This window comes from Salmo trutta, chromosome 17 (genome assembly GCF_901001165.1).
Source record: "Salmo trutta chromosome 17, fSalTru1.1, whole genome shotgun sequence".
Taxonomy (NCBI): Eukaryota; Metazoa; Chordata; class Actinopteri; order Salmoniformes; family Salmonidae; genus Salmo; species Salmo trutta.
The window spans coordinates 55849616-55865540 of record NC_042973.1 but is presented as its reverse complement, the minus strand read 5'-3'; the positions used below and the strand labels follow the sequence as shown (position 1 = coordinate 55865540).

General features: G+C 39.9%; 2 long non-coding RNA genes and 1 pseudogene across 2 annotated transcripts in view; 1 reads left to right on the top strand and 2 right to left on the bottom strand.

Annotated features, from left to right (window-relative positions):
• LOC115152460 (uncharacterized) overlaps positions 1 to 15925 on the top strand; it is a 313979-nt gene that overhangs the window by 283955 nt on the left and 14099 nt on the right. The window lies entirely within an intron of this gene.
• Positions 1 to 15925, bottom strand: part of LOC115152442 (zinc finger protein 208-like) — a 339225-nt pseudogene that overhangs the window by 313798 nt on the left and 9502 nt on the right.
• The window catches only part of LOC115152458 (uncharacterized), a 1118-nt gene continuing 37 nt past the window's right edge, over positions 14845 to 15925 (bottom strand). The window contains exons 1-2 of the long non-coding RNA XR_003867491.1: positions 15856 to 15925; positions 14845 to 15059 (exon numbers count right to left, since the gene is read on the bottom strand). The exon at positions 15856 to 15925 is cut by the window's right edge and continues 37 nt beyond it. This is a non-coding gene — a long non-coding RNA (uncharacterized LOC115152458). The remainder of the gene's footprint in view (positions 15060 to 15855) is intronic.

The window sequence follows — 15925 nt, the reverse complement described above, 5'->3', positions numbered from 1 at the left end:
TGTGTCTGCTCAAACGGTCAGAAACAGACTCCATGAGGGTGGTATGAGGGCCCGACGTCCACAGGTGGGGGTTGTGCTTACAGCACAACACCGTGCAGGACGTTTGGCATTTGCCAGAGAACACCAAGATTGGCAAATTCGCCACTGGCGCCCTGTGCTCTTCACAGATGAAAGCAGGTTCACACTGAGCACGTGACAGTCTGGAGATGCCGTGGAGAACGTTCTGCTGCCTGCAACATCCTCCAGCATGACCGGTTTGGCGGTGGGTCAGTCATGGTTTGGGGTGGCATTTCTTTGGGGGTCGCACAGCCCTCCATGTGCTCGCCAGAGGTAGCCTGACTGCCATTAGGTACCGAGATGAGATCCTCAGACCCCTTGTGAGACCATATGCTGGTGCGGTTGGCCCTGGGTTCCTCCTAATGCAAGACAATGCTAGACCTCATGTGGCTGGAGTGTGTCAGCAGTTCCTGCAAGAGGAAGGCATTGATGCTATGGACTGGCCCGCCCATTCCTCAGACCTGAATCCAATTGAGCACATCTGGGACATCATGTCTAGCTCCATCCACCAACGCCATGTTGCACCACAGACTGTCCAGGAGTTGGCGGATGCTTTAGTCCAGGTCTGGGAGGAGATCCCTCAGGAGACCATCCGCCACCTCATCAGGAGCATGCCCAGGCGTTGTAGGGAGGTCATACAGGCACGTGGAGGCCACATACACTACTGAGCCTCATTTTGACTTGTTTTAAGGACATTACATCAAAGTTGGATCAGCCTGTAGTGTGGTTTTCCACTTTAATTTTGAGTGTGACTCCAAATCCAGACCTCCATGGGTTGATAAATTGGATTTCCATTGATTATTTTTGTGTGATTTTGTTGTCAGCACATTCAACTATGTAAAGAAAAAAGTATTTAATAAGATTATTTCATTCATTCAGATCTAGGATGTGTTATTTTAGTGTTCCCTTTATTTTTTTGAGCAGTGTATATATAGAGAGAGCAGAGAGATAGATAGAGAGCAGATATATATAGAGAGAGAGAGCAGAGAGACAGATAGAGAGCAGATATATATAGAGAGAGAGAGAGCAGAGAGAGAGAGCAGAGAGATGGAGAGAGCAGATATATAGAGAGAGTGCAGAGAGATAGATAGATAGAGAGCAGATATATATAGAGAGAGCAGAGAGACAGATAGAGAGCAGATATATAGAGGGAGAGCAGAGAGATGGAGAGCAGATATATAGAGAGAGAGCAGAGAGATAGAGAGAAGATATATAGAGAGAGAGCAGAGAGAGAGAGAGAGAGAGAGAGAGAGAGAGAGAGAGAGAGAGAGAGAGAGAGAGAGAGAGGGGGCTAGGAGTTAGTGCCTAGGGGCTAGGAGTTAGTACCTAGGAGGTAGAGGCTAGGAGTTAGTTCCTAGGAGGTAGGGGCTAGGAGTTAGTACCTAGGGGTAGGGGCTAGGAGTTAGTTCCCTAGGAGGTAGGGGCTAGGAGTTAGTTCCTAGGAGGTAGGGGCTAGGAGTTAGTACCTAGGGGTAGGGGCTAGGAGTTAGTTCCCTAGGAGGTATGGGCTAGGAGTTAGTGCCTAGGAGGCAAGGGGTAGGAGTTAGTGACTAGGAGAGGAGGTAGGGGCTAGGAGTTAGTTCCTAAGAGGTAGGGGCTAGGAGTTAGTTCCTAAGAGGTAGGGGCTAGGACTTAGTTCCTAGGAGGTAGGGGCTAAGAGTTAGTTCCTAAGAGGTAGGGGCTAGGAGCTGGTTCCTAGGAGGTAGGGGCTAGGAGTTAGATCCTAGGAGGTAGGGGCTAGGAGTTAGTTCCTAGGGTCAGAGTCTGTTCCAAAGGCTCTCTCATGTCTTTGTGACATGAGAGAGACCATCTGTCTGTCAACTCTGACCTTTGTCTTTGCCTCAAGATCTCCAGACAGTCTGTCTCAAAGACAAGGAAGGCCTGAGTTCCGTAAGTCACAGCCATGACAACATGTCTGTTTGCTGCTGAATGTCTTCAGGATGAATCACCTTCTCTGACAGGGAAGGGGTCAGCTGATCCAGTCTGGTGGTTCTGTTGTAGTGCAGAGTTCCACAGAGGGGTCAGCTGATCCAGTCTGGTGGTTCTGTTGTAGTGCAGAGTTCCACAGAGGGGTCAGCTGATCCAGTCTGGTGGTTCTGTTGTAGTGCAGAGTTCCACAGAGGGAGTCAGCTGATCCAGTCTGGTGGTTCTGCTGTAGTGCAGAGTTCCACAGAGGGAGTCAGCTGATCCAGTCTGGTGGTTCTGTAGTAGTGCAGAGTTCCACAGAGGGAGTCAGCAGATCCAGTCTGGTGGTTCTGTAGTAGTCAGAGTTCCACAGAGGGGGTCATTGAGGGAGGTCCTTCGGTGGATGGTTTAGATACTCTGAAGCTCCTCTCACCTTCACCAGTCCAGACAGGAAGCTTGCTTTGATTGGATAATCCAGTCCCAGAGCTGTGAACCTCTCCTTCAGGTCCATCTCTGTTACCTGGGTTACAGTGGTCAGGATCAGCAGGGAGTCTGTCTCTGTTACCTGGGTTACAGTGGATCAGCAGGGAGTCTGTCTCTGTTACCTGGGTTACAGTGGATCAGCAGGGAGTCTGTCTCTGTTACCTGGGTCTCAGTGGTCAGGATCAGTAGGGAGTCTGTCTCTGTTACCTGGGTTACAGTGGATCAGCAGGGAGTCTGTCTCTGTTACCTGGGTTACAGTGGATCAGCAGGGAGTCTGTCTCTGTTACCTGGGTTACAGTGGTTGGGATCAGCAGGGAGTCTGTCTCTGTTACCTGGGTCTCAGTGGATCAGCAGGGAGTCTGTCTCTGTTACCTATGGTAATAAAGACAATAATAAATTCAACCTCATTAGTCTGATGCAAATACCAGCTTTCAAAAGCTTCTCCGTTTGCCATTTTATCTAAAGAATACTAAGAAAATGGATTGACATGGTCAACATCTGTGTTGCTCCATAGACTGCTGCTGTCCTACTGAGTTCTGTCCAGGTGTCAGGCAAGTGATGTCATTTGGACTAATCTAAATAGAGCTTCTAGCAGGGGGGTTTCTGTACAAATATCCATAATGAAATGTTTTGAATATTAATATTATACAAATATCCATAATGGAATGTTCTGAATATTAATATTATATAAATGTATTTATAAATTCGGGAGGCAGGTAGCCTAGTGGTTAGAGTGTTGGACTAGTAACTGAAAGGTTGCAAGGTTGAATCCCTGAGCTGACAAGAAAAAATCTGTTGTTCTGCCCCTGAACAAAGCAGTTAACCCACTGTTACTAGACTGTCATTGAAAATAAGAATTTCTTCTTAACTGACTTGCCTAGTTAAAAATAAAGGTTATATAAATAATGTATAAAAAATAAAAATAAGAAGATCTTACAGCAAAGTGCTAGTTTCTGTATTAAAACTTAAAATCTAAATAAAGACAAACTCATAACTTCTGTTCTTGTTGACTTGTTTTGTCCCGGGGCTAAACCCTATAGGGTAAGAGTATCAAAGCACACACACACACCTGAGTCTCTTCATGTATATCTCAGATGTTATATTAACCCACCTGAGTCTCTTCATGTATATATCAGTAACATCAGATGTTATATTAACCCACCTGAGTCTCTTCATGTATATCAGATGTTATATTAACCCACCTGAGTCTCTTCATGTATATATCAGATATTATATTAACCCACCTGAGTCTCTTCATGTATATATCAGATGTTATATTAACCCACCTGAGTCTCTTCATGTATATCTCAGTAACATCAGATATTATATTAACCCACCTGAGTCTCTTCATGTATATATCAGATATTATATTAACCCACCTGAGTCTCTTCATGTATATCTCAGTAACACCAGATATTATATTAAATAAATAAATTGAATGAGACAATGATACCCAATCAATTCAGATTGCGGGGTTATCATAACAGTAATGTAGTTTAACTGTTTAGGGTACATTCACCACTATACTTTCCCTTAAGGCCGAAGCCACATGGGATTCACTCCCGTCAGTAATGGGTTTTACTGAATGTGCTTTGCTAAAGCAGATTTTACTGATTACTATTTATGATAAATCAAACCTGTATCGGCTATCTGGGAATTAACTTTCAATTGACCTGAGAGGTTTGCTTCATCTAAGTTAAGTTTGGAAAAAGTTAATCATGTCTCATTGTAGAAGCCCAATCAATTTGGATATTATTAAAAAGATCCACTTGAAAAGGTAAATCTGGCAATTTCACTTGTTAGTTAAATTGAATGGGACGTCGATTTTGCGATTGGCTGGATATCTTACCGTGATCCACGTTTGGATTTCCCCAAGGGATGTACTGGCAATTCTTCACCACCAGGGTGCAGAATGCTGAAATTAAACGGAAGTACAAAAATCGGGACTTCTGTCGCGCTAGCGGAGTAATTTTAAACGTGGCACAGGGAGAGGAAAATGTTCCCTCTTTGTTAGCTTGCCGTAATGCTAAGCTCTTCCTACTTTGTTCAGGAGTATCACTTCCAAGCACCAAAATAGGGTCCTCTCACAATGGAAAGGGTGGGTTTTCTAGTGACGTCTCACAATAAACCCATTCGGCCTACTTTGTTAGCGTTTATGTTGACCGGCGCGACACGGTACTTAATAAATACAGATACGCATATAGGTCTCAGTAGATGAATAATTCTAGTTCGGCTCGGTCACCGAACAGATATCTGATCATATCTAACCTTACTCTAGAAGTTAGTCTTGACCGACAGAAATAGTACCATTTGGTCTAACGGACTAAATCTGGAATTTATCCCTCACTGCTATCGACATACGACCGGAGCCACTCTAAATAGCTTCTCCCAGTGGAAATACACAATCACTTTTTGTATAGATAGCAGGCTGTTTGTACAATTCTGTTTGCACAATTGATATATAGAATTCAACAGCAAAGTCCAGTTCTATCTTAGATTCCTCGCACGGGGGCTCCAAATATGTATATTATCAAAATGACCCAAAGTGTGTCTTAGTTTTAGAGGCCTCACAAGGGGCGCCATATATGTCGTGTCTTTGGGCATCATTAAACTGAAGACATTTTTATCAAATAACTCTCTATAATTATTATTACGCGGCTAACTGATTAATCGTGTAACTGTAATTAACTACGAGGTCGGGGAACCAAGGAAAATATTCAGATTACAAAGTTATAATTTTCCTAATATAACTTTCCAGATAGCATAATATCTGACCTATTATCTTCTTGTTTAATGACTTAGTTTACCTCGCATCAGTCTCATTCCAATCGTCGTAAATTGTTGGTTATCTGCACGAACCCAGTCTTCACTAAGTCATCCATACATCAATTGTCTTAAAATCATTTATTTACTAAACTAAGTAATTCACAGAAAGCATACAAAACAGTGGGTATCGTTACAAAGCAATGGTAGAGGAATGTGCCCTAGTGGGCTAAACCCGCATGGCGGCTTGTTAAACAAAGGTTGATACAGGACAGCTGAGGAGGCACAACAGAGTTGATAAATATTAACAATTGATATGCTAATCCTTTGCACATGAACGCTCAATCATTCGGAAACAATTGCAATCAATATATATATTTACGCTCAGTGTGTCGTCGTGATCTTGGTCGGAGAGTTTCATCCTCTCTCTCGCTCTCGGTTAGAATAGATCTGTCAAAGCGACATTCATTAATGTCGTTATAGAATGGATGTTTCGTCGGTCTTCGCGTTCAATGATACCGAATTTCTAGCTGCAGACTAGTACTTAATATCAAAGACTTGTTATTATTCTGTCGGTATCGATAGCCTAAAAGTTTAACCACGTGGTATGGTTAAAGTTCAGTAGAGGAATGCATGGTAAAACCTATTGGCCAACTCGTAATGGAGTGGAGGCCTGGTCTGAAGAAAGTAATTCTGGGTGGGGGCTTATATACTGAACGTGCAAAAGGCTGTCACATGACGTCTTGTCCTGTCTGTGTCCCTGGGGGCGTGTCGATGACTGAGTTAAGCTTTGTACAGAAATACAATTCTATCACATTAACCTCTCTTGGGTATTTTCACGTCCGGATGAAAAACATACTCGATTTAATCTGGTTACTGCTCCTGCCCAGAAACTAGAATATGCATATAATTAGTAGATTTGGATAGAAAACACTTTAAAGTTTCTAAAACTGTTTGAATGGTGTCTGTGAGTATAACAGAACTCATATGGCAGGCCAAAACCTGAGAAGATTCCATACAGGAAGTGCCCTGTCTGACAATTTCTGGTCCTTCTGTTGCATCTCTATCAAAAATACAGCATCTTTGCTGTAACGTGACATTTTCTAAGGCTTCCATTGGCTCTCTGAAGGCGCCAGAAAGTGGAATGGGGTGTCTGCTGTCTCTGGGAAAGGTTCAGGAGCTCTGTTTGTGAGTGGTCTGTCTGGTGGCTCAGAGCCTGGAAATGCGCGGTCACGAGACTTCTCAATTTTTTTCTTTCAGCCTTTGAATGAATACAACGTTGCCCGGTTGGAATATTATCGCTATTTACGAGAAAAGTAGCATAAGTATTGATTTTAAACAGCGTTTGACATGCTTCTAAGTACTGTAATGGAATATTTTGATTTTTTTTGTCACGAAATGCGCTCGCGCGTCACCGTTTGGATAGTGACCGGAATGCACGAACAAAACGGCAGTATTTGGATATAACTATGGATTATTTGGAACCAAAACAACATTTGTTGTTGAAGTAGAAGTCCTGGGAGTAAATTCTGACGAAGAACAGAAAAGGTAATCCAATTTTTGTAATAGTAATTCTGAGTTTACTGAGCTTCGACGTTGGCGAGTGTCTGAATAGCTAGCCGTGATGGTCGAGCTATGTACTCAGAATATTGCAAAATGTGCTTTTGCCGAAAAGCTATTTTAAAATTTGACACCGCGATTGCATAAAGGAGTTCTGTATCTATAATTCTTAAAATAATGTTGTTATGTATTTTGTGAACGTTTATGCTGAGTAATTTAGTAAATTCACCGGAAGTTTTCGGTGTGTATGCTAGTTCTGAACATCACATGCTAATGTAAAAAGCTGGTTTTTGATATAAATATGAACTTGATTGAACAAAACATGCATGTATTGTATAACATAATGTCCTAGGAGAGTCATCTGATGAAGATCATCAAAGGTTAGTGCTGCATTTAGCTGTGTTTTGGGTATTTGTGATGCATGCTAGTTGCTTGGAAATGGCTGTGTGGTTTTTTGTGTCTATGTACTCTCCTAACATAATGTAATGCTTTCCTTTCGCTGTAAAGGTTTTTGGAAATCAGACAACGTGGTTCGATTCAGGAGAAATGTATCTATAAAATGGTGTAAAATAGTCCTATGTTTGAGAACTTTGAATTATGACATTTTGTGGTTTTAAATTTGGCGCTGGTTTGTCACTGGTTGTTGAACAGTGCGGGACGATTTTGTCCCACCTACCCTAGAGAGGTTAACATCAGTATATACACCATCTCAACATATTCCAAATAGCTTTAATCTTATTAAATCGTTATATACAACCATTAGATGTAAGTCTCACCGCTGAGGCTAGTATATACCTTAGTATGGTAATATGGCTATATTGTCTCTAATGAGTTTCACAAAATTGTACCAAACGGACCAGTTCGTAGCTGGATTCTTCACCGATCTTTTATACCTTCTCCAGAACATAAATGTCGTTCGGTTCCCCCGTCCGGTGAGGTGGAATAATTCCATTGTCTCTCTATGAAACCATTCTCTGTCTCAAAACTGGGCCATGAGGCAGGACATTCTCCTTTGGAATTTTACGACCCCTCTCACCACAGCAGAGTCAGAAGTATAGAGGTCAGGGGATGGTGCATAGAAAAGGCCTGGTGCAGAGGGAGGGGGTTCAACTGTGCTCTCTGTACCCAGAGACAGGGCAATGTCATCACATATGTTATAGGTGAGACATACCCAGAAATGTCAACGTCTTGTCAAGTGCTAAAATCTGTACAGCAGCCCCATATAATCACGTACAGTAGCTCCAACTTACAAGAATGTGTTTACCAGGCAGTGATGAAAACATTTTAAATGAGCTCTAATTCAAACATACAAAGATATATATTTCATACAATTACCCATTCAAAACTGTTGTTACAAAATCACTTCTCATTGTGTACATTTCAAGGTTTCACAAACATAAAACAACTATCTAATTAATGCTTCTCAGACTAACACATTGTTGAGTTTCCTATTTGCTAAAGAACAATCATTAAGACAAAACACAAAAAAGTTGTAATATAATCTGTATACATGTCATTCTATACTGGAAACAGGTACATTCTGAAAGATGTTGATGGTGATGTGATTTTTTATTCAACTCTCAGTTTAGGATAATACTGTTTATTTATACTTTACTTAACCTGTTGGGGCTAGGGGGCAGTATTTGCACGGCCGGATAAAAAACGTACCCGATTTAATCTAGTTACTACTCCTGCCCAGTAACTAGAATATGCATATAATTGTTTGATTTGGATAGAAAACACTCTAAAGTTTCTAAAACTGTTTGAATGGTGAATGTGAGTATAACAGAACTCATTTGGCAGGCCAAAACCTGAGAAGATTCCAAACAGGAAGCGCTCTCTCTGACCATTTCATGGCCTTCTTGATCATCTCTAACCAAAACAGGGGATCTCTGGCCTGACGTGACATTTTCTAACGCTCCCATAGGCTCTCAGAAGGCGCCAGAAAGCTGAATGGTGGCTTTGCAGGCCCTGGCTGAAAAACATTAGCGCATTTTGTAAGTGGTCGATCTGAGAACAATGAGACTGGGGCGCGCGTGCCCGAGCTGACACCATGTTTACTTTCTCTCTCTTTGAACGAAAACAACCACTCCCGGTCGGAATATTATCGCTTTTTTACGCGAAAAATGGCATAAAAATTTATTTTAAACAGCGGTTGACATGCTTCGAAGTACGGTAATGGAATATTTAGAATTTTTTTGTCACGAAACGCGTCGGGCGCGTCACCCTTATTTACCCTTCGGATAGTGTCTTGAACGCACGAACAAAACGCCGCTATTTGGATATAACTATGGATTATTTGGGACCAAACCAATATTTGTTATTGAAGTAGAAGTCCTGGGAGTGCATTCTGACGAAGAACACCAAAAGTAATCAAACTTTTCTAATAGTAAATCGGAGTTTGGTGAGTACCACACTTTGTGGGTGTCAAAATAGCTAGCCTGTGATGGCTGGGCTATCTACTCAGAATATTGCAAAATGTGCTTTCACCGAAAAGCTATTTTAAAATCGGACATAGCGAGTGCATATAGGAGTTCTGTATCTATAATTCTTAAAATAATTGTTATGTTTTTTGTGAACGTTTATCGTGAGTAATTTAGTAAATTCACCGGAAGTGTTCGGTGGGAATGCTAGTCACATGCTAGTCACATGCTAATGTAAAAAGCTGTTTTTTGATATAAATATGAACTTGATTGAACAAAACATGCATGTATGGTATAACATAATGTCCTACACAGCAAAAATTGGAGTGTTGAAATTTCAGGGTTAAACATTTCCGAGTTGATTTTCACTCCCAGAGTGTAATTTTAACACATTCTGATTTAAATGGTGTTCAGTGTTGGAGTTATTTGACAGAGTTGATCCGGTCAGTGTTAACCCAACTCCACAGAGATGTAATTAAGCTCCTCCCATGCATTTCACTTCTTCGGTTGGAGACAGAGGAGACAAGTCGGCGCCATTTTCTCCCTTCCATGCAGTACTACACGGTAAGTGCAATTAACTCAAACTTACTGAAACAATTATAAATTGATGCTGAGAATTTCAGTATGAACAATGAAACATCTACAGAGAGTATATGCCTAACAAAACCGTGTTTGTTGCCAGGTCTGAGCAGCAAATTTGTCCTGGTGATTAGCTAGCTAGAAGTGTATGGTAAGCTAGCTAACAGTTTGTTACTTAAACCGTCTCCAACTTTATCAATGATGATTTATTGAAAGGAAAAACAACGCGTTATGTTTTTTTACTGTATAAAATCTTGTTTGAGGCTGGAGCTAACGTCTTTTTCCCCCCTTCACTTCGAACATCAAAGGGGCCGCAAACAACACGTCCCAACATGCAGACGGTGTTTCACGTGTTGTCTGTGTGACCAGCGTACACTGTATTTGGTGACCCATCAGATTCTATGACCTGCAGTGTTGGAAAAAGTACTCAGATCATTTACTTAAGTAAAAGTATAAGTATTACCAGTTAATTGTACTGAAATTACTAAGTTAAAGCTAAAGTACAAAATTAGCAGAAAATCGGTCTGTGACTGATATTAAACATTTATTAAACATTTAAGTGCTTCATTAAATACTGATGAGTCAATGCATAAGTAGCATTTTAATATCTCAGTCACAGCGCGATTTTCTGAAAATGTGTACTTTTTCCAACAGTGCAGGTCACAGAATCTGATGGGTCACCAAAAATGGTGAAACACTGTCGACTTAGCTTTAATCTTTATCGTTCTTCCTTTAAATGTTTATTTACTTTGTCAAACTTCTTTGCATGTCTCAGTCAAAATGCTGGTCCAGGTGAAGTACAGCCAACAGCAGAAATATGTGAAGCTGGATGAGGATGAAGTACGGTTTGACTTTATGCAATTCCATGAAAACGGTTAGCATGGCTTTAAAAGCTCGTTGTGCAAGTTCCTTAATGTTGTCGATTCTGATTTTCTTTACATGCCTTTATCAGACTCTTTTATACGGTAAATGGGGTTAAATTGCTAATCGTTTTCAGTTCTGTAATGTGTGCTTCATAGAGTGTAAAGTATTAATATACACCAAAACAGTCAATAAAAAAAGCCAATCATCAATTTGGACTTAAGAGGGAATGGGTTATGTGAGGGAAAATGCTCTAGGTCTATTTAAGGGTTATACAGTGTGTATTCAACGTGAAGAGTTATTGGCTGTGAGGCAAGAAACAGTGCTGACTTCAAAGGCACATTCAGTTCGACCTTACTATCTTTTCCAGTCTTCGAGAGATTTTGCCTGCCACCTGATGCAAAAGTTATATACAAGGATGCAACAGGGACAGAAGTTGATGCAGAAATATTCAGCGACCTCGTTGGACAAGGCAATGTGGTGCTGACACTATTCTCAGATCAGGGTGAGATATCAAGGCAGGTATAATAAAGAACTTTATACCTTACATAATATAATTATTTGCATTTTTTCTATTCCTTTAGAATTCTCTGATTTCTCCTTGTCTTCTGCTTCTGAGACGTCTGACTCAAGCTTCAGCTCAAGTGCATCAACTATAATCCTAGATGATGTCCCTAGCAAGAGACAAAGAATTGAGGATACACATGATGCTGTGTCTGCTGAACAGGTTTCTTAATGCTTTCACATTTTTTCACTCTGAGTCTCTAGAAAAGCTATTTATCACCATGTTTTGTATTGTAATGTTTTTGTTTTTTATTAGTTGTTTGAAGCTGTGCTAAGAGGCAAGTCTGGGGGTGAAGAAGTACTACTGGAGTACCAAACAACAGAAACCCTAACAGATGCTGCAAGAAGAAAAATGGTTAACATCCTGGTGGCTCACATGATTGACAATCATGGGTATGTTTGTTTCACATTGTTTTTATTTGTACCAGATAACTGCATGGCCATTGCATAAATGTACTAATTTAATATCTCCTCTCAGGCACCGCCCCACTAAAGCAATCAGAGAAGATTATGCGCGTGGGATAGTGATGTTGTTCCCTTCCCTCAAGGATCCCTACTCCAAGAAGGGCTATGTAATAGGCATTATTATTGTTAACTCTTTCATGTCATGTTGTGACACAAAACTGTGTGGATGACATTGATATTTGAATTCCGTGAGATTTCTCATGAGCCTGGTATGACAACGCATTTATTTTCTTTTTTTTCCATTTCAGGAACACTTCTATGATGCTGCTACATTTCTTGGCATCTGAAAACAGTCCAGAGGAAGATTCGTCGAGGATCTGCACTGCCACCAAATAGCCCAATTGACTTTTCTCCAGGGGGCCCATATTTCCAAAGGACTGTTAATGTTGAAAGGCAGCTTGATGGTGATGCTTGCCAAGAGGCCATGTCTTTGCTCAACCATACCACAGACAATTCCCTGATTTTTCCAGAAGATGAGAGAGACCTTTCAGCACCATCAGAAGCTCGTTAATGACCCAGGCAGAAGTGGTGATATCCTCTCCAGCTTCCCAAGATTCCTGGATACAAAAGGATTGGTAAGTTTGGGATGAGATGTTTAGAATGGCTTGAAATTTGAAAGTATTTCCTGAAGTAGTAGTAGTTTAATATCTTCTTTCTTAAAGGTGGACCAAGACTTCACTCTCCTATTTGATGGCGACACATCCTCCAGGCTTCTTCAGAAATGGGATTTGTTCTTCAAGCCAAATGTCATAAAAGAGGCTAAGCGGCTCACCTCAACACCAGAGTTGCGTCGCTTGGTGCAGTCAGCAGAAAGTCCCCCAGGAAGTGATCTTGATGAGCCAACAAGTGAGTTGTTGTTTTTATTTTTATAAATTTGCTATAATTGCAGTTAAATTATAACTGCAATAATATTTCATTTGTTTATTCTGTGTATCTCTGAACGTTGATCTGATTTTTGGGATAAATGTGACTAATAGATGGAGGACTTTTTAAAACGTTCTCATAATGCCTCCCTGTTCTCATTCAAACTTTAAAAGTATTACATTTGAAGAGTTTTCAGTTAATTCTTGTGACTCTTTGTCCTCAGCCTACGACCAAGAAATGGCTTCCCTGTTGTTGCTGTTACATCTCCTTCCACCACCTCCAGGGGGACTGAAGTCTCCAAAAATTAGTGCATGTGATGCAGTTGAGACTTGTTGTCTTTCATAAGGTAATTATATTATTAACGTGATTATAATAATTTGTCACGTCACCTTCTTAGCCACATATGTAAATGAGGGTTGTTAAAAAGTGGATGGAATTGTAATTAAGTCTTCATTCCCATCTTGCACTAGCCAATGAAAAGCTGTTTGAATAATCATTTCTATAATGTAGTTTTCTCTGGCTGCACATTATTCTTGTCTAATTTTCAGTTTTCTGATCTCAACCCTAGTCATGCTGCAGTTTGGAGGAGCATCTCCGCAACCAGCAGGATCGGCAGCCGTACCTCCTCGCTGTTGGGCGTCAGAAGAGCAAGATTGAGAGCTTCTACATCACAATGGATAAGCGTCTCATCCCATGCAAGGCAAACCGTTTAATTCATTGAAGTATTTCCATGTTTGTAATAACTATTCATTTGATATCATGCATGATCTTCTTGAGGGTGTGGTTCAGTATGAGATCAAATTGCTTTTTGGATATCTCACGCAACACTATGTCAGAACAGGACTTGCTTTCCAGGATTCTTTGTTTTGATTATGGATTTTTAGAATGAAAAAATCGTCCTACAAAGATTATTTTGGAGAGTGTTGGTAATGGCAGTGGTTTGAATTCTATTCAGACATTGTGTCTTGTGAAAAACATCCCACTGTTTGACATTATTCTGGCAGGAAACAAAAACTGGAATTTGTTACTGTTGTTACTTCAAATAATGAACATAGTTTTTTCACCTTCTCTCACTAGGTATGACAATATATTTAAAGCATTTGATTGTTGACCACCACAAACTATTTAAGCACTTGTATCCACATAGAAACTTGATACCTAAGCATCATTTTATGATCCATTACCCATCTTCTATAAGGAAAATTGGCCCCTTATTATATACGTGGTGTTTGAGGCCAAACACAAGCTGTTAAAAAATTGTTTTAAAAATGTCAAAAACATAACCAAATCGCTTGCTAAAAAGCATCAGATGGCCATTGCTTATCACTGGGAAACCTTCACCCTCAAACAAAATGAGTATGGGCCAATTAAATCTTTTCTCTTCAGAGATGAGAATGTCATCAACAATGAAATGCTTGAAACGATCTTGTCAAAAGATGTTTTCTCAACTAGTTGGGTTAAAGTTGATGGTGTAGAATATAAAGCTGGACTAATTATTTGCAGTGCAATGGAAGAAGACATGCCAGTCTTTTGTCAAATAAGTGATGTACTTTTGGTTGAAGATCACTTTTTTTTTGACAAACAAGCTATTTACAGAGAATTTTGATGACCATCATCATGCATTCAGAGTATTACGAAGTGTGGAAAGATGTCTACTAAAAATGTCTGAGTTTAAATTTCATAAACCGTTTGATATTCAAAGCTCATACAATGTTTCAGATGAAAGTATGTACATTATACCTTCATTCACAATGTTTTAATTCAACTGACTGCAAGGGAGAAAAGGCACAAATAAATGTTTTTGACAATGGTTGTTTATTGTGATTCATTATTATTATTATTATTATTATAAGTATATATTTAATTAAATAATATTGAATAAATTAACAATTCATTTTAACATTTTTCAGTGTAGATAATTGACACTTTAGGGAGTGAAATGAACACTATCCAAATAGTTAATAAAAATGAACACTACCCAAATAGTTAATAAAAATTAACTCGGAGCAGTGTTAGTTGTCTAATCTCTTAGTGTTACTTTAACTCTGTTTTGCGAGTTAAAGAAGGAACTCTGGCAGAGTGTTAAATGTTTAACTATTTTGAAAGTGTTAATTTAACTCTGGAGAGTGTGGACCTATATAAACCCTCAAAAAGTGTTGAAATCAACTCTGTGGGAGTTAATTCAACACTGGACTTTTTGCTGTGAGACAGACAGACAGACAGACAGACAGACAGACAGACAGACAGACAGACAGACACAGAGACAGACAGACACAGAGACAGACAGAGACAGACATATAGACCTACATGAAACAGTATGTCTTGTGCTTTTGACAATGATTTATGTATAATAATTATTTGTAACAAGTGATACCATGTATGTCTTCATAGCATTTTGTTTTCATTTTGGCAGATTAACACATGTTTATTTCTTAAGATTAACTCAGGTTTTCGCCCAGCGACTAAGGAGTTGGAGTTGTGGCAGGAGTTGGACCTGTGGTTGAAAGGTGGCTGGTTTATATCCCGGGCCGGGCGCTGGAAAAAACAGGCGGAATTGATCTGACCACTGGAGGGCTGCTGGGTTCACATCCTCAAAACAATCACCTTTCATTGATCAGAACTCTAGAGGTTCTTCTTCACTGAACCCAAAAATATATATCACTTTTAGTGGTTCCATATATTAAGGAAGTGATAGAAGTCTTTTTGGTTCTATAAGGAACCTTCTTTTCTAAGAGTGTATAATTAACACGTTTTTCTTTTGATTATTTCATTATCTACATCATGTTATTTCAAGTTCTCCCTTTGGAGCGCAACATCACGTTGTTAAAAAATAATCCTAAATTGGACATGGCTATAAATTGGGCAATTGAAGGCATCTAGGGTGTAATATGTGTTAGATGAAAATGAACATTGTATGCAACGTTGTAGACAACATTATTGGCAAGGGACTTGATGCCTACTATGCCAAAGCTATTTAGAGTTGTTAAACGGGTGTGAAGAGTGTGTTGATATAACGATAATATTGTCAGAATTCTGCATGTAACAGCAATCAGAATTGGTAAAGAAAATATGCATTCCATTATATTAGGCAATAATTAAGAGTAGACAAAGTGGTCGTGTCATGTGAAAATTCTATCAAATGTCTTACATTGCAACGAGTACAGTCAGGGTGCCGTGGAACCCCTGCAGTACCTCCACAGACCCCGGATTGAGAACCCTGATTTAGCAGATGCTCTTATCCAGAGAGATTTACAGTAACTGCATTCATCTTAAATTAGCTATTTATTTTGGAAATAAACATAATAAATTCTTCATAAAATTGTCATCTTACCTCTTAGCTTTGGTGTCGTGTCCACCAGAGAGACGCATTTTAAAGGCAGGGACCCCCTCCTCTCTCTCCC